Source organism: Drosophila erecta, unplaced genomic scaffold, assembly GCF_003286155.1.
Source record: "Drosophila erecta strain 14021-0224.00,06,07 unplaced genomic scaffold, DereRS2 tig00000126-arrow-pilon, whole genome shotgun sequence".
Taxonomy (NCBI): domain Eukaryota; kingdom Metazoa; phylum Arthropoda; class Insecta; order Diptera; family Drosophilidae; genus Drosophila; species Drosophila erecta.
In genome coordinates, this window is record NW_020825209.1 from 1 (window position 1) to 17,833 (window position 17,833).

Here is a 17,833-nt window from a genome sequence, read left to right on the forward strand (position 1 = left end):
TGTTTTGTTTTGGCCTTTTCCCCCCGCGAGTCCCTGGCCCTCTTTTTTTCGTACTCATCGGAGCAAGAGGAGCTGGCATTGTAACAATGAAAACAATTACAACAACAATTGCGAATAAACATGCAAAAAGCAAAGTAGAAGATGAAGTAGCTGCGGAGGAGCTGGTGGGAGGCACAGGCGGAGGACGAAGGACGCAGGACCTTCGCGGGAGAGCGAGACCATCCGAATGAGAATGAAATGTTTTCTAATAAATTTTGCTTTATGTGCGCGGTGCGGCGAGGCTGGCAAAGGAGGCAAAGGAGCCTGTTGAGGAACAGCAGAAAAGGGAATAAATAAAAATAAAGTTTTATATTCATGTACCCCCGCCGCTCACCCACCCATCCACACACACACACACACACACACATACTCATGGAAAGAGACAGAGAATTGCCACCCAATTGCCATTAATATGGCGGCTGCCTAACATTCATTTGTGTGTGTGTAAGTGTCTCTAATGCCAAGTTGCCGTTTATTTTAACTTTGCTACAAACTTTAGAGGCAGCCCACAGTAGTCCCAGTTGGCTCTGTACCACTGTACCCCCCCGCAACCTGCACCCCCGCTCCGCTGTGCCGCCACCAACTAAGTCGAAATAACTTTTTCAGCCATTTTGGTGCTTTTTTTGTTATATTTTTTTTTACTATTTCAGCCACATTTTTGCACTTTGTTTTTCTGTTTTTTCTCATCGAGTTTCTCTTGTTTTCCAGGTTTTTCTCTTTTTTGGGTTTTTGTTTTGTTGTTGGCCAAACCCACTCTCTCTCTTCTTCACGATTTTTTTCCTTTTTGTTAATTTTTTAACGCATTTTGCGTGGGCCGCGTGTACTTAGTTAGTCCGAAAGAGGAAGAGGAACAGAGGGAGAGGAAAAGTCGCGGATTGCGACAGCTCCAAAATGCCGCGACAAAGGTAAAAGGATTTTTGTGTAAGTTAGACGCGGGGATGATGGGCGCACAAAAAGAAGAAAACAAAAATAATAAAAAACGAAATAAATTAAATGGTTGTGTCAACATCAGCAGACTCTAGCAATTGTCCCTGTGTGTGTCGGAGTGTGTGTGCGACCCTAGCAAGGGATTACATAGTCTGGGATCATTGATCGGTGTGGTTCCTCCTGCATGCAACTCCATGGGATCAGTAGCTTGGGATGCCCCGATAGCCACACTGGCAAAAAGCCGCTCTTGTGTGTGATGTAACTGCTGGGATATTTGGGGCACCGATGGCCAACATCGCGGGGTTTCATCGGGAGATGAGCCCGGGGCCCATAAACCGCATAGAACTGCCGAATCTTTTACTATCGGTGGCATTCCCGTTCTTTATGCGCGCATTAATAATTTCGCATTGGCCGCAATAAAAAGCTTGGCGCAATGAACGGATGCTGGGCCCAAGATTGTGGACCACAAAGCGAAACAACAAAAATCAAGGCATGCTCAGGTCATTAAAGTTAACGCTGGACCGGGCACGGGCACGGGCACGTTTCCAGGGGGAGGTTTGCGGCAGGGGGATAGTCGCTGCCAATACAATTGAATCCGACTCTCGCTGCGTGTGTATGTACCGCCACTTCTTCCTCCTAATCAACCCTTTATGAACCCCTAAAACGGAAAAGGGAAAAATGCCGAGCGGCCGAACGGCGGCAACTACAGGCGCACAACAATAAAATGTAAAATTAGAAGCGAAGCCTTCGGCTTCCTCGGCCACTTTTCCATCCATCGACAGTCCGTCGATGGCATCGGGCTCTAAACTCAGATTGAGTTCAGATCCATTTGCAATGCATCGAAGACATTCGCAGACTATCGCAGTTCGATCGAATGGTGATCGATTAGGAACCATCCCTGCCCTTCCGCCCCCAATTCCCGCCTCGCAAGCTACCGGAAAACTTGCAGTGGAAAGGTGAGCGGGTAGCGATGAGCGGAGTGGAGGGTGGCGGGTTCGGGGGGGGCAGCATCCACCAGCCAGCATCATTAAGGGTAGTTTCGAGCGTCGTAAAAAATATAGAGAAATAAAATTGAAAAAAGCAGCAACAACAATAACAAGGTCGGAAGACGAAGTCGAAGTTGGCGGCAGAGCCGCGGCAGCGCCGGCAGCTGCGGCGGCGACTGCGGCAGCGACGTCGGGACGCACAACTACAAACACAAGCGGCAGGAGCAGCAGAAGGAGGCCGGGGCATCGGTGGCAAGGAGCGCAGAAACAAACAGCGAAATAAATAAAAAGTATCGATATAGATATAGAAAATTTTTGAAGAAAACTGCGCTGCGGCGCAGCTGCTATCCTTGAATGAGTTCGCGAATGGCTTTGGGGTTGGGCGGCGTTGGTGGAACTACAGTGGTTTAGAGGGCTCCCCCGCGCCCCGCGCCCCGCGCCCCATTCCCCGCTCCCCGCAGCCGAGCCAACACTTTCGGGAAAGCTATGGAAACGCGAAGGCCAAATCAATGAGCGGCACTCCGAGACAGAGACAGCGGGTGGGAGGAGTAGGGAGCCAGTGGGCGGGTGGCTGGTGGCACTAGTTGGGAGCAGGGGCACTTTTAATTTTAGTGTCGCACAATGAAACTTTTGCCCAGCCCCTAAACCCCTCCCCACCCCCCACCCTGCAGTTTCCATGGATATATCTGGGTCAGACAACATCGACGGGCCAGCCCATCTCCCCGTTAGCGAGTTTTAAGAAATATGTTCCATTTCATTTGAATGCGGTGCTGTCAGCTGAGGGTACTGCCGAAAATGGCCCCCACCCCTTGAAGCGCCCACGCAGACTCATCTCCTGGTTAGGACTCCTTCCGCTGCTCCATCGCCCCATAGCCCATAGCTCCATAGCTCCACAGCTCCACAGCTCCACAGCTCCATCGCTCCGTCTTCGACGCTTCGTCTCCGTCGTTCGTGAGCGTCTTTCACCCCCCACCCGCGCGGACGCCCACCCCGCGGCGCTACACCTTCCCTTCACCTTCCAGCAGCCATTAAGTTTTCTCGCTGTAATAAAAAAATGTTCTCTTTTTCGCCGCTCATCGGTGTGTGTCTGTATGTGTGCCTGTGTGTGTGTGTGTGTGTGTGTGGATACTAAATTTTCTAGTTCCTTTTATTTCCTTTTGCTTTGCCTCAGCATTAGTGTTTATTTATTTTTTCTGCTCTCTCCCTCATTCTTTCTTGCGTACTTTTTTTTGAAAAGAAGATTTATGTAAAATGCGGCAGGGGGTGGTGAGGGGGGAGGGGCAGGCAGCGCAGCCAGCGTCGGCAGCAAAATAGTCGCAGATGCTGTTGCTGTAAGTTTCACGCAGCTAAAAAAGCAAACTGCCGAAACCCATCCATCCGCCCACAGCAGCCCCTCCCCTCGCCGCCCCGCTCACTCCTGCCTACCTCAACTTGTGGCTCAGCCCCCGCACCCTTCAGCGCCCCGCGTCCCGCGTCCCTTGCTGGAAGGACTTTCCTTTGACGCGGCTTTGGTCGCGACTGGCACACGGCAGCGGGGTGGCTCCGTGGCTCGAGGAATGGCTTTCCTGGGTGGTAGTGATGGTGGTGGTGGTGGTGGAGGTGGAGGTGGCGGTGGCGGTGGAGATGGTGGTGGTGGCGATGGGCCAAAGTTTCGGCAAGTTAAATGTTTAGATTTCTAAGACGCCATCGGATTTTCAACTATAAAATATTCTTTTCATTTTTCCACAAGCACCACCCACCGCCTGCCCAGCGCCTGCCCACCCACCAATCCACCACCCACACCCGCCAGAGCCATTAAAAGCAAACGCTGAATTATAGTACGCACACACACACACACAGAGAGGGGGGGAAATCCCCGGGAGGAATTGAAAGCGGTTGGGGGATTGGCCGCTTGTTGCGGTGCTTAGATGTTAGTTGCTAGTTCCGTGAGCCTTCGCTTCGTCCTCGTCCGCGTCCGCGTCCGCGTCCTTGGTCCTCGGCAGCTGGCACCCATTTTCGGCACAGTGGTCGCAGGGGCCAACTTGTTATAGGAAAACCCAAGGCTGCGGGTTGGGTTCATCGCTCGCAAGATGCAGTTATTGATAGAAGAGTGTCTGGTGGGCTGTGCAAACTAAGCTGCCAGAACACAGAAACGCGAACAATTGGCATTGGGACTCGCGCACATTCAATATTTGCTCATGCCACACTTGTGTGTGCCTTCTACCGCTGCCGTTCCGTTGCGTTCCGCTCTGGCTGTCCCGCTCCCAGTTTTCCGTCCCCTTAGCCCACTATCACCTAATCCGCCTAAAAAATAAAACAAAAAAGCGAAACTTTGGCAAACAGAACGCGAGTCCGGACAATCGGCACTGTTGGAGCAGCTGGTGGGGCCACTTTGCAAGCGCAACTCCAATGACAATGATCCTCCTCGAATTAGCTGACTGCTGGAGCTGATGACCTTAGACCACTGTGCGCTGGCATTGGGCGAAGGCCACGTGCCTCGGGATGGCGGAGGCAGCGGATGAGCGGGGAGCGGGGAGCGGGGAGCGGGTGAGGCTCGTCGAGGTTAGGCGGGAAAATCTAACGAAATCGAAGCGAGGGAAAGCAAAGTTTTCCGCACACACACACACATACTTACACCCCACGCACTTTGTTGCTGCTTTTCTGCTCGAAAGGATTTTAGAATTTGCCGCATTTTGTCTCTCAACTATGTGCAATAATATAAAGGAATCCCCCATTCCACTCAAGTGGCAAAGCCAGCAAACTGTGGGGCAATCAGCGGAGAAGGAAACACAACTCGCATAGAAAAGGAAGTGGCGAGCGCACGAAAATGCCGCAAAACGTGCCTTTAAGTTATTTTTCATTTGCCACGCTCAGCGCCAGATGACCCTCCTCCCCTCCCCACCCCTCACCACCCTTCAGCCATCCGCAGCCTGCGGCCCCCCAACGTTCATCCCCACCTAAGTGAGTAAGAGCGTAGTAGTTAGGCGAAAGTAACTGCTGATGAGGGGAGCGGGCGGTTAGGCGAAGGGCAGCCCATTTTAAGATTTATGTCGGTGATTATTTCTAAGTTTTTGTGCGCTCAACGATGGCCATCGCACCCGCCATGCTCCACCTCACGGAGCTCTATCCTCTATAAAAAGAAGGAAGCTCTGAAAGGAAAAGAATAAAAGCGGAAAAAGCAGCAGGTAACTAAAGGAGCCGAAGAAGCCCTAATGCTAGACGAGGTCCTGGCCAGATAATTCCAACGCCTGGCCTGCAAAGGGACAAAGGCGGCGGTGGGAGTGGAGGGTGGTGGGTGGTGGGTGGTGGGCGGCGAAGGAAAAGCACAACTTTTAGAAAATGTTAGTTTTGTGAATAATCCGTGCGGCGCTTCCACCATTTCGCTTTTCGCAGAGGGTTAAAGTTGCAAAACATTTTCCGTGCCCCATCCACTGCCCACAGAGGGGGAAGGAAGCTGTATCGCGCTCACCCAGCTGATACATCTGAGATCATAGGGAAGCAGCGAGTACAACGTGCCTTGCAGATAGTTGGCATACCCACCGAATCCCTGCCCCTCGCCGGGGGCATAAAAAATCTAATCTAATCTATCTAATGTGGCCCCCGCCTACGCTCCTCTCTTGTCTTCGCTTCATTTTTTTTTCTAAGCACAATACTATTTTCTTATTTTCGTTTCGTTGTTGTTGGCACATTTAAAATGTTTTATTTGGCCATTTGTATGTTTTATGGCATTCCTTGTTACCAACGGCCTTCCAGTGCCAGCTACCTCGCCACCTCGCCCCCTTCCCACCATTGTGATACCCTCTGTTTTAGGCACATGTCTTGGGACAGGTGTTCCTACAAAGAAATGGTATTTCTTGCGTCGAAGTGTAGTATAGTTTAATGTGCCATTTCAGAAAGTTGCCTCAATACGCTCGGCCCATTTTTGATATACTTTCAGGTGGGGCATTGGCGGTTCGGTGTTCGCCGACTGTTTTCAGTAGCTTTCCTTGGTTGCGTTTTACTTTATTTAATTTATGACCCGCACACGGAACAGGCAGCAACATAAATAAATAATTGAAGCTTTATAAATCTAAAACAGTCGCCAGTAGTTGATAATTCCCCCTCCCCCAACGAACTAGCGGTACAGGACGAAGGACCTCCAGTCATCCGCGCCCGTAGATTTTTTCGATTTTTATCTACACGGCTTGTCAAGATTACTTTCGTTTTTAGTCTGCGTATTGCCATTCATTCCCGCACGGGAAACGGGCTGGGGAAGGGGGTTTTCAGGGGTTTGGGGAGACAGCCCACACAACCCAACTTAAATGCGACCACTAAAAAAAAAAAAAAAAAAGAGCAGACAGCATAAGCAGGAAAAAGGCACGCACACACGCATCGGGTAACTCAGACACACTCAGACACACACACACACACACAAATGAGAGAGCTGCAAGAGAAGCATATTAAAAGTAATAATAAGTGCCTCAAGGAGTGTGGGCTGGACCACCCGCACTTAGATATTGAAATGAGCATGTTTTTAAATATAAAAGGATGCCCCTCACCTAACCCACTCACACACACGCACGCACACACACACGCACACACACGAGCACACACACAAGCACACACTTGCTCGCCGAGCAGCATATCCCCCTAATATCCACTTACAACAACAGCAACTAATACAGGAGCAGCGGCACAGCCAATGCAAAGGAAATATATCAAGCAACCCTCGTGTGCTTTTTATTTTCAAAGTTACTGAAAATCTCGCTGGCTCTCTTTCTCGCCCCGTCTCAGTCGCTCTCCTTTCGTTTTCATTTCACCGTGCTGTTTTTTTTAGGCTGCTCAGTACTTAGTTGTGGCTCTGAGATGTAGAATTAAATCGGAGGGGTGCCGCATCTATTCAGCTTCTGGCAAAAGACTCTAAGCACCGCACACGGCACGTCGATGAGGGGGCGGGGGGCATGTGACCCTGCCACATATCATATGGCAAGTGCACCGAGAGAATTTTACAGCACACAACGCTTGAGCCACTTAACTGCGAGCAATCAGTAACTGGGAAAACTAAGTATTAAGCGCTTGCTGCGGAAACCCCTGAAACAAGCAACAAAAAACATTGTGTAATACTGTTGTTGGGAAGTAAATGTTCTCTGTGCAGCGGGCGTCTAAAAAATCACATTCTCCCCATAACTAATTCCGCTTATCCCGCCTGCACTTGTGAGCCCTTGCCATGCCATTACCTTTACCATCTACCATCTAGCATCTCCCAGTTGCCACTGCCTCCTCTGCCGGCGTCGCTGCCCGCGTCGCACACACACTCGTGCAGACACTCACATACCAGCAGGGTGAACATGACGGGATTGTTTAACTACGAACACGTAGTTAAAAAACGAAAAATCGAGACCCGCAAACGAAGATGAAGGCGTCGCAGGCGGCGGGGAGGGGCTGCTAACTAGCAACTGCAGCGGCTGCTTCGTCGTCAAAAAATTGAAAAAATAAAATATAATACACAACTACGACGGCAGCCGTCTCTGTGCACACTCACACACACACACACACACACACATGCGGGGGGTGGTTTGCCTTGAAAAAGAATTTCGCGCAGTAAAATCTAAAGCGAAATTGCCGCGTTCTGCGTAGAAAGGGGGGCAAACGAAGTGAAAAGTAAAGAAAGAAATGGTGAAATAAAAACCTTGTTTCCGCGCAAGTTACAAGAGCACTCCCCGCCGACTTTCCCCTTTACATTCGCCTAAAAAGCTAAGCTCACACACACACACACACACACACACCCATACAAATTCAGAGACACACACACAGGAAGAGAGACCAGCACACACACACACACACACACAGCCTCACCTTGGCGAGCAGAAGAAAGTTCAGATATTTGCTAGCAATAAAAGTAGTAATCAGTTGGAGGGGGCGGGCTGGAGCAACGGGGGGCGACGGGGGCTGTGGGGCGACGCCAAAAGCTCCGACGACGCTGCCGAGTTAGAAAGAGATGAGCATTAGAAGCAGGATTCGCGACAGGACAAATGGAGCGGGAAGGGGGGTGCACAATAAATGCGCCGCGTAACGAGAACTTTTCATTTTATGTAATTTGAGTTCGTTTTTTCCTGCTCCGCTTTGTGTATGCCCCACACCCCACACCCCCAACCCACCCCCGCCCGTCCGCTTGCCACGCAATTTCTTTTCGCCGTCGTGCCTCGCTCAGTTTTCTATAACATTCGAATTTTTAAGTGAGTCTGCTTCTGTCGCATTCGCAGCCAAGCCCCGCGCAACTTGTACCCTTAATTTGGAGATGTATGTACTTCATTAAAATCAGGGCACTCTCTACTTCAGCTATCTAAATACATGAAATCTGGCATTTCACCCAATACCTTCGGTTTTGACTCCACTGCTGATAAATGCTCATGCGAGTGTGCCACTTTCTTTTTCGAAATTCACTGGGTGCTTTGTGTTGCATACTTTGCTGCGCCGAGTGGCAAGCGGTGAGCGGTGCATTGTTTAGAGCCTCTTAGACCTAGGGTATTCCCTGCTTCGACCTGCGGATGTGGAGTTCCCTTGCTTCCTAACAAGACAGTTGCGACACTTTGCTGCGACTCCGACTGCGCCAGCTCCTGTGTTTAAATGTGTTCAAATTACGAAAGCGACATTAATTTTTTAGAATCGCGCGTATGTGTTCAACGATTGCGTTCGCGCAGCTTCTCGAAGCTTTTTTTGCCCGTCGGCGGGGTTATGGGGATTGGGGTTTGGATGCGGGCGGAGCTGGGACGCATCGGATCTGGGAAGTGGAGCCGCACTGCGCGCTGGGCTTTGTAGTAGGCATGGAACGCGCGCGTCTGCGGATGTAGTTGTCTTATTTTTTACGAGCACGATATGTTGTGCAAAACAGCACTTGTTCGTTTCTATGCGTGGAGCCCCATTCCACTACAACGGTTAAAATATAGTACTATGCCTCGCTCCATAAACAAGCGAAGTTACCGGGCGGCGGGGCGGGGCGGGGCAAGGGGCTTGGCCATGCCACATCAGCCCTCGTGTCGTTCGTCTGGCGCGCTGCACTAAATAAAATGTATTTATAAAAATGTTGCATCCACTTATTATGAACTTTTTGCTGTGGACACTTTGCTCGCTTGATTTCCACTCGGTTATCAGTTGGACTGGTCGGAGTTCATTATTTGCCGACCGTGGGGCTGGAGGGCTGAAGGGCTGAAGGGCTGGAGCGAACAGCTCTGGCCGAAAAGTGAACCCTAATTCAGATTACAGATACCTAATAAAACGGCGCTATCGACGGCAATCGGCACATGGCAGTGCCAGTGCTTGGATACATGGCAATTGCCGATGACCCCACAGACCCCACCTGCCTGGCTGGTTGGAGACAACCACTCCCCCCCCCCTCCCCCCTACCCACCACCACGCCTGAAATTATTTTATGTGACAATTAAAATGCATTTTTGTGAAAAATGAAAGCCCCATGAATAATGGCAAAAAATATTTGGCGTCACTGGCTTTTTCTACATAATGGCCGACTTTTTTTACCGCAACATTTCTGCACATACGAGTATACAATGCGGCGGGGGTTCGGTTTGGGCCGGCAATATTTATATTTGCCTATGTAATGATTTTTTATTAAAAATAGAAAAGAACCAACAAAACGAATGACGAAAATCGCAGCTCCGACCCGCTCCACCTGCCCACCGGCCACCATGGCGAAATTTATCGATAGAGCGTTAAAAAAAGGCCGCCAAATGAAATGTTAATTTTATTTTGATGTAATATTTAACAGCGACGCGTCGCCAGTGCCCCGACTCCCCTTCCCCCTGCCCCTCAACCCGCCAAAGGACCTCCACGAACACAGACACATATGGCGGCTTTATCTGCTGGCAGCTGACATTGCTAACAAACAATGCGAATCACTGCCAGCGCTGCCCTGACTTACAATGTCCCCAAAAAACCGCCCTTCTTCTCGGCTCCCAGTTTCCACTGGGTCCATTTGCCTCCTGCCAAATCATCATAACAACAGCATCGAGTAGAAAGGACGTGACTTGCAATCCCCAAAATGGTAGATCGCCAAGCAGGAAGCCACATTCCCCCGCGATCATAGCCCTCCAGAACCAGTATCTGCCATCTGCAGATCTATTCTACAGATAGATAGACTTCCATTCTATCTACGGATCTATTGAGGCAGTGGCATCTGATTCAGATGCGACTCTTTCGATGTGGTTGCCAGCGTGGGTTTGGGAGCACCATGGCTCCACCGCGGGCACTAAGACTGCGCACAGACTGCTCGGAACGAACGAATGAGCGGGCGGCACACACACGAACGCACGCCTAGAAGGACGTGCACGCACACACGCACCGCACCGCACGGCACATACATATTCATGTGTGCAAAAAGAATGTAAAGTGTGTGCGCGGGCCCGAACGACATGCTAAAAATTTGTATAGAAAATTAGTTAAAAAATTACTCCGCAGACACGCGCACGCATGGCATGGAGAATGGAGTGGAGCAGGAGCAGGAGCTGGAGGTGGGGGGTCTTGCGGTGGGGGCCTTACTTTACATATGCGCGCCCAAACACACACACACACACACACAGACTAGGCGGAGAGAGCAGGTCGCTCCACCAGTTAGGCACAGTTGGCATTAGTGGGCGGTGTTAGAAGTACGCGCATCCCCTTCACGGCCACCCCCCTCCACGCTCCCCACCACCGCACACACACACACTCACCTAAGCCCCAACCACACACACACACACACTCGCATGGCCCATGTACAATTTTAATGTTTAGAGTCGCGCGCGCTTAAAGTTTGTCATAAAGCACCCCATTAAAAAAAGGGCGAACAGCGAACCAAATGGAGCGGCGGGGGAAGGGGCCCTTTTTGGGGGATGGGGGAATAGGGTGGTGCGTGTGCTGGAAGGCCGTGAAAGTGGGTGGCAAGCGGGCAGGGGCGCGAGACAGGGAGCTCCATTAAATTAAATACAAATGCGAATTAGAAAAACTTTTGCCGTTTTTTGTTTTCGGCCCGCTTTGTGTACATATGAAAAATTAAATTGGCTGCTGCCCGCTTCGACGTCGTCGTCGCTGCTCAGAAATGCAGCGACCGTCGACTGTCACTAACAGACTAGCGCGAATGCCAAGGAGCCAACACGATGGGGGAATGGCAGGGAAAGGGGCACGCACATGCCGGCGGAAAAGCAAAAAGTTTTCTCGAAAAAGAAAGTGCTCGAAGGGGATGTAGTTGTATGTGGGTTAGGGATAGGGATAGGGATGGGGATGGGAATGGGGATCGGGTAGGAGTGAGGGGCGGAACGGCACAGGCTAAAACAAACAGCGGACTCCAAGTTGGCATGGATATAGCTAGGGAAGCGGTCCGGTCGAAGACAGCACTGCAAATGCTCTATCAAACTCATTTCAACTCATTTAAAACACTGATACTTGCATGAAGATGAAATCGCACAGTTGGAGAGGAATAACTAAATTACAGCAGGGAAACTGATCGAACTGATATTCCTCGAAGGTTCCCTTGCTAAATGATCCAGTGATCCGCAGAAGTAGGGCTCGAATATTCCCGCATTGAGGTATTATTATCGGTACGATTTGTGGGCATATCGATGTAGCGTGGAGCAGCGAGTCAAAAGTAAAATTATTTGGCAACGAATGAGCTGGGGAGAGGGGAAGGGGAATGGGCAGGGGAAACGCACAAATTAAAAAATAAGCTTGGCAGCGACGCCGCCAAAAGTGGGCGGTGGGTGGTTGTGTGTGTGTTTGGGGTCTGGGGTAAGAGTGTTCTTCATCTGCACGCACCACAACGCACTTTTCCACAAATACATTTGCAATTTATGTACCTTTTTCTGGCTGCGACGCGCGAAATAATAAAAAGGGAGCACCACACACACACACGCACACCCAGCCCACACACATTCGCGCGTAGGCAGTTGGAAAATGTTCTATATGGTTACATATTAATATGTGAACAAGTGGGAGCGAGAAGAGGCGAGTTTACATAAGCCCCACCAAAAGCGAACGTAACTTTTTTCAGCTCGCGGGTGGTGGAAGGGGGTGGGGTTAGCTCAACTTTCTTTGCATACTCTTCCTGCCATGTGTGTGTGTGTGTGTGCGAGTGTGTGTGTGTGTGTGCGAGTGTGTGCGTACCCCCGATACGATCCGATCCCTTCGAGGGTATTACCCATTCGGTTTTCCGCTGCCGCCTCCATTGCCCTGCCCTTCGCCACTCTCGTTTTTGCGCTTTCGCTTTGTAGTTGTTTTTGGCAATTAACCAAAAGTGGTGGTGCCCGCTTCCCCCTCGCCCACCCCCCTCCATCGCAGTGCTGTCACACGCATGCTTTTTGGATACCCTCTTCCGCCCCCACGCGCCCCTCCCCCATCAGCCACTTGAAAATTTTTAAATATTTTTAACTGCTGCGCTCCACTCGCTCTGTTTGGTTAATATTTTTCTTGCCTGCCTGTTGTGAGTGTGTGCGGGTGTGCGGGTGTGTGGATGTTTGTGTTGGGGGTGTCTAGTGTTTGCCACCACCCTTGGTGCCCCCCTCCCCCCCATGCCACTACGCGTAATATATTAAACAAAACAAAAAGAGACGAGAGCAGAGCGCAAAAAAAACATAAAAACAAAGGCTCAAAAGTAGGTGGAGCAACAAATTTCAGCTCGCTTCTGACACTTGAAGCTTACTCTTTGGCTCTTCGACAATTATACATAGGCACATGTGTGGATGTGGTATCCTCTTTGTGCGTTGCACATAATTAATAATTGGGCGCAACTTACCAGTTCGAGAACTTCATGAGCTTCGAGGTTTCTCTGCGCACTGAAATGCTGAAACAGAGTAGAAATACAGAAAACATTGGTTAGTTTTCAAATCGTTAAAAGACTACTTAGTAGTGAGTTAGAGTTAAGCACCAGCTTGACCTTGAGCAACCCCACTAATCGAGTGTATCTCTTGTATTTTGCAGCTTAAGCCGACTCCGATCGCAGGTGAGTACCGTGCCATAGATTTACAATCGGATTCTAGGGGCCAGAGATCAAATGCCATAAGCAAATAACCAAAGGGCGGGCAGAACACGCAGTTGTCTTGTAGTAAGCTCGAATCCGATAGGCAAAGCCAAAATGACAAACATGCATGTGAGGGATGGCTCACATGAACGCATGAACAAATGAACACACACACACGCACCCCTGCCGGGACACTCACACCAGCGCACGAGCTCCAGCTATTCCTATTGGCTAATTACTGCGAACCGAACTCTCGCTCCCCCACCACACTCAAAAATAATCTGCATATGTGTGCGCGTTATTTAAAGCAAGTCTAGCAAATATGCTGAAACTTTGGGCCAAAACGAAGACGAGCCCAAAACACCCGAAGCACCTACCACCCAACGCCTACCACCTACCAAATACCACCCACCACCCACCACCCCACGTTGGCTGTGCGCTTGTGTGAGTGGCACGAAAATCTAAATTATATGCAGCAAACAACGACCGCCGGCAGAAGCGCCTGCCGTAAGTCTATCCCCATATGCGTGTTTGGCTGCATGTCGATAAACGAGGAATCCGTCTTCTAAGATTTTAATGCAGCTGCAAAAACAGCGACAGCACAGCACACAGGCTGCAAGTAAGTGTGCAGCTATTGCTACACTTCAGGCAATGTTCTTAGACATGCCACGTACTTTTCTAGCCTGCTCGAAGGCGAGGATTAGGACAAAAGTCCCGAAAGGAGTGCCGAAAGTTAAAATCACAGTTGCACTGCTTCCTTGCGTCGCCTAAATTTCCGATTTATTCCCTAGTTATGTTGGCTTGCAACCAGCCTGTGCGTTTTATTTCGAGTGCAGAAGCAGCCTGGCGCGCGCCACATGCAGCTTAAGTAATTTGTCGCAGTTGCCGGCTGCCTGGATGCGATGCTTTCCCTTTGCGTTTGCCGTTGCCGTTGCCGTTGCCTTTGCCTTTGCCTTTCTCTAACCCGGTTCGAGACCCAACCCAACTTTCTCCCATTCAGAGGCAACTACGCGAAACTACAACGAAGACGTCAACATTCACATCATTATCCAGCTTCCTCGCGCTCTCCTCTCCCCTTCTCCCTTTCTTACAGCACACACACACACACACGCACGCACAGCGGCTCTCTCTTCGGCCGAAAAAGGAGCCAAAATATGGAGAGCGAGGAAAATAATACTTCGGGCGCACTTGTTGGCATCCCATTGCCGTCGTCTAAGAGCACTGGCGAGAAGAGAATCCCGTCCAGCATAGCATACTTCTTGGGGCGCCGCGCCGGGGGCGGGGGTGTCCTGGCGGGGGCGGGTGTCCTGCGTCGAGGCGCTACTGGTGGGTACTTTACTTGATGATTATGGCGACGATAATGATGATTGGAATGGCTTTGATGGCGTTGAAAATGAAGATTGCGTGTAGTAGATTTGCTTTGCTGCTGCCTCTTCTTCGACTGCCCGCTGTGTGTGCCTGTGTGCTGTTTGTCCTTGTGTTTGTATTTGTGTTCGAGTCTGTGTGATGCCGTTGTGTGGGCGAGTTAGTAGTAGTTGCAGTAGTAGTGGTAGTAGTAGTTGTAGTAGCAGTAGTATTAGCTCACGTACACAGCGTACAGAGGGGCGGATTTGGAGGATTTGGGGTAATGCGTCCAACTACACACTATCAGCATTTGATTTTATTAGGCTCATTTGTATGTGCGTAGTGGGCAGTGTTCAGCTCACCTCCTCCACGACCCCCGGCGTGGGTGGCGGGGAGGGGGCGGTCATTGCGAGCAACAGGATGGCGGCTGGCCAGTCTTCAAGTGCTGCTGCTCAACTTTGACCTCCTGCGGCAGCAAAGGCGCTGGCGTCGCCGTCGCGTCGACTTTCACCGGCTGTGTTCTCTATTTTTCTCCGAATCACGCCAAAGCCCAGACTGAATGAAGAAGGAGGATGCTGCGAGCCAGCCATTCGGTTTCAGCCGAAATCGCCAGCGTCTTGGGCAGTTAGTAACCGTTAAGACGTCGTGGCTGCCTAGTCGCGAGTCCTTCGTCCTTTGCCTTCGTTCGCTCTCTCCGTCTCTTTAGTTTAGTTGGTTCTTTATGTTCCGTGTAACGACATTCCGGCGGCTCGAAAGCAGCCAGGTAAAAGGATCCGCGAGATCGGGGATCCCAACGGATACTCTCTATCTCTCGGCATCGACCACCCACCCAACCACCCACCCACCATCTATCGCGCTCATCATACATCATATACCATGTTTCGGGGGCAAGCGTTGCATACTTTTTTGGGGCTAGTGCGAGCGAGATGGGGAGCGCCGCAAAAGCCCAAGCGGGACAGAGCAAAAAGACAACGAATTAAAATTTAAAAACCGGCTCTCCTCACACACGCACAGTCACGCTCTTCAGCTCACACACACACACATACGCACTCACACATACGCAGGCCATCCTTTTTTATTCGCTTGGTTATTTTCGTGCGTCGATTTCCCCTTTCGACGTCGGTGGGCGGTGGGCGTAGTAGCTCGTAGTTCTCCATTATGAACGAGTGTGTGTGTGTGTGTATGTGTGTGAGAGTCCTTTTTATTTTCGTGCTTTACAAATTTTTGTATTTTTTATTTTTCGCTTTTCGCCTCGTCCTGTTTCGTTGGCGTTTTTTTGCGCGCGCTCCGCTCTCGTGTCGTCGTGTAAACGCGTTTTTTAAATTTCCCACTGCTGCCGGCATCGCACGGGGGTTGTTTGTGTGTGTGCGGTGCCGTGCCGTGCTGTGCCGTGCTGTATTGTGTTTGTGTGCGGGGGGAGGTGGGCGGTTGGGCGGTTGGGCGGCTTGGCGGGCATGCGGGGGGTGGACGCAGCATGCAGTGGGGTTGGTTGCGGATGGATTTTTTCCACCGCCGCACACACACACACACGCTGACTCTTTTTTCCTGCTGCTGCTGCTGCTGCTGCTTCTTATCCTCCTCTTCCCGTTTTCCTTTTTCGCTGCTGCCTTTTTCCATTTCTTTTTTTGTTTTTTTTTTTTTGTTTCAGCTGCTCTGCTGCGCTGCCGCTTTGGTTTTAGCATTTTCGTTCGTTTTTCGCATTTTTGTTTTGTTTCTGATTTTCCTTTTTGCCTGGCGTCGCTGCCGCTGCCACAGCCTCCGTCGGCGTCGCAGTCGCATCCTTTTTTTTAACGCCACACGCAGAAAAAAAGAGCAAACTTCGTCCTGCCCGTGTGCGTGTGTGTGAGTGTGTGTGTGTGCGAGCGAATAGTTGTTGTTGTGGCGGGACGACGGGGAGGGCGGCAAGTCAGCGAAATGAGTAATGAGTGTTTAGTACGTTGTTTGGCGGGTGATTTTTATGGCAGCGCTGCGGCAGAGCACCTGGGCGAGCGGCGAGGGGGGGCGCCAGATGGCGGACAGTGCAGGGCAGGGGCAGGGGGCAATTGGCCAGTGGACCGCGTCCAGTGCAGCAGCCAGTTGGCAGTGCGGAGCGAGCAAGTGCAGGCGGCGGATGGTCAGCGAAACGTAGCACAGCATTCGGGGCTACCTATTTGGCATTCGTCATCAGTAATCAGTAATCCGTAATCCGTAATCCTTGCTCTGCCAATCGCTTGTGTGTGTGTGTGAGCGTGTGTGTGTGTGTGCGCGCTTGTAATGACTTCAATTGTGTGCTAAACTTTCTATTCCACGGTCGCGCAGCTTCAGCATCATCAGCTTGGGCACCAAAACAAAGCTCCGTCGGCGGGCGTCGCTGCCTTCGTCCTGCGGCGACTTCGGAAGTCCTTCGGCTGGCTTCGGCGGCGCTTCGGCTGCTCCTTGCCAGGTCCTGCCGCCACTGCCGCTGCCGCTGCCGGTCCTGCTGCCGCTCTGCCGCAGCCGGCGTCGCTGCCAGCGGCCCTGGGCCGTTGCGATTGCGACTTGGACTTGAATCGAGTTGGGTTTTAAAAATAACGTTAGTTGCTGTTTGTTGCTCGTTACGTGCGCGTGTTGCGACGCGAACCAAAACCCAAATCAGCCACCAGCGGAAACGGAAATTGAAACTGAAACTGAAACTGAAACTGAAACAGAAACCCAACTGACGTCCCAGCTCGACTCTAATCATAGGCCAAGACACACAAACCCAGCACAGCTCAAAGATAACTGACTGAGTGAATTGTTCTGCCGTGTAGTTTGTTTTTTTGCAAGTGATTGTTAATGCGGCAAGGACAGCATCTCGGGATTTTAGGCATTTCCACCGTTTCCACCGCTTCCACCGCGCCGATTGTTGATTGTTTTCTTTTTGTTTGGTGAACCGCAGAGATGACAAGTTGTGCAATAAATCAAATCTAGAATCTAATCGAAGTGAAGGCCAGAGTAAAGGAAATAGGAACACCCAAAACGAAGTGATAAACCAGCCGATCCGGGGACAAACCAAATTACTATCAAATGCAATCTGAACCAACCGATAGAGTAGCGAGCAACCGCAACAAAAACCCTGACAAACTGTCCCAGTAAAAGTGAGAGTGTGTGGCGCGCGGAGTTCCCGAATTCCAGCCAGAGTCGGATCGCCAACCGGAATCCGGAGCAGCTCTAGGCGATCCCACGCACCAGACGCAGCCGGAGAATCAGACATGTAAGTGTGCTCTTTTTGGGGTTTCGAGGTTTATTTTGCCAGTATATACTGGCTGCTTTATCTGAATTTACGGCTGCAGGTTGGGTTGGGTTGCAGTACTTTTTATTAGGTTTGTCCAATAGTTGTATACAACAATGATATTGATCAATCGATGTGCTTCGCCCAACTGATTTCCTCTCTAACTAATCTTCTAAGCGCGTGCCTCCATTAAGTACTGTATAATATAAAATAGCTAGCTATCTGAGAGAGTTCGTAGATAGTAATATCGAAAAAGTAGAGGGAAGCACCACCAACCCTGTTAGCTATACATGTCGTTGGCATTCTGTTACCAATTACCTCCTAATTGGTACTGCCAGGATAACT

The 17,833-nt window shown here is 50.6% G+C and overlaps 1 protein-coding gene across 5 annotated transcripts in view; it reads left to right on the forward strand.

The window, feature by feature from the left end:
- Positions 1 to 12,873: 12,873 nt before the first annotated feature.
- LOC6555769 (broad-complex core protein) overlaps positions 12,874 to 17,833 on the forward strand; it is a 49,653-nt gene continuing 44,693 nt past the window's right edge. For all 5 annotated transcript variants that reach the window (XM_026982144.1, XM_026982147.1, XM_026982140.1 and 2 more), the window contains exon 1: positions 12,874 to 12,897. The gene's annotated coding sequence lies outside the window, so the exon portion shown is untranslated. The remainder of the gene's footprint in view (positions 12,898 to 17,833) is intronic.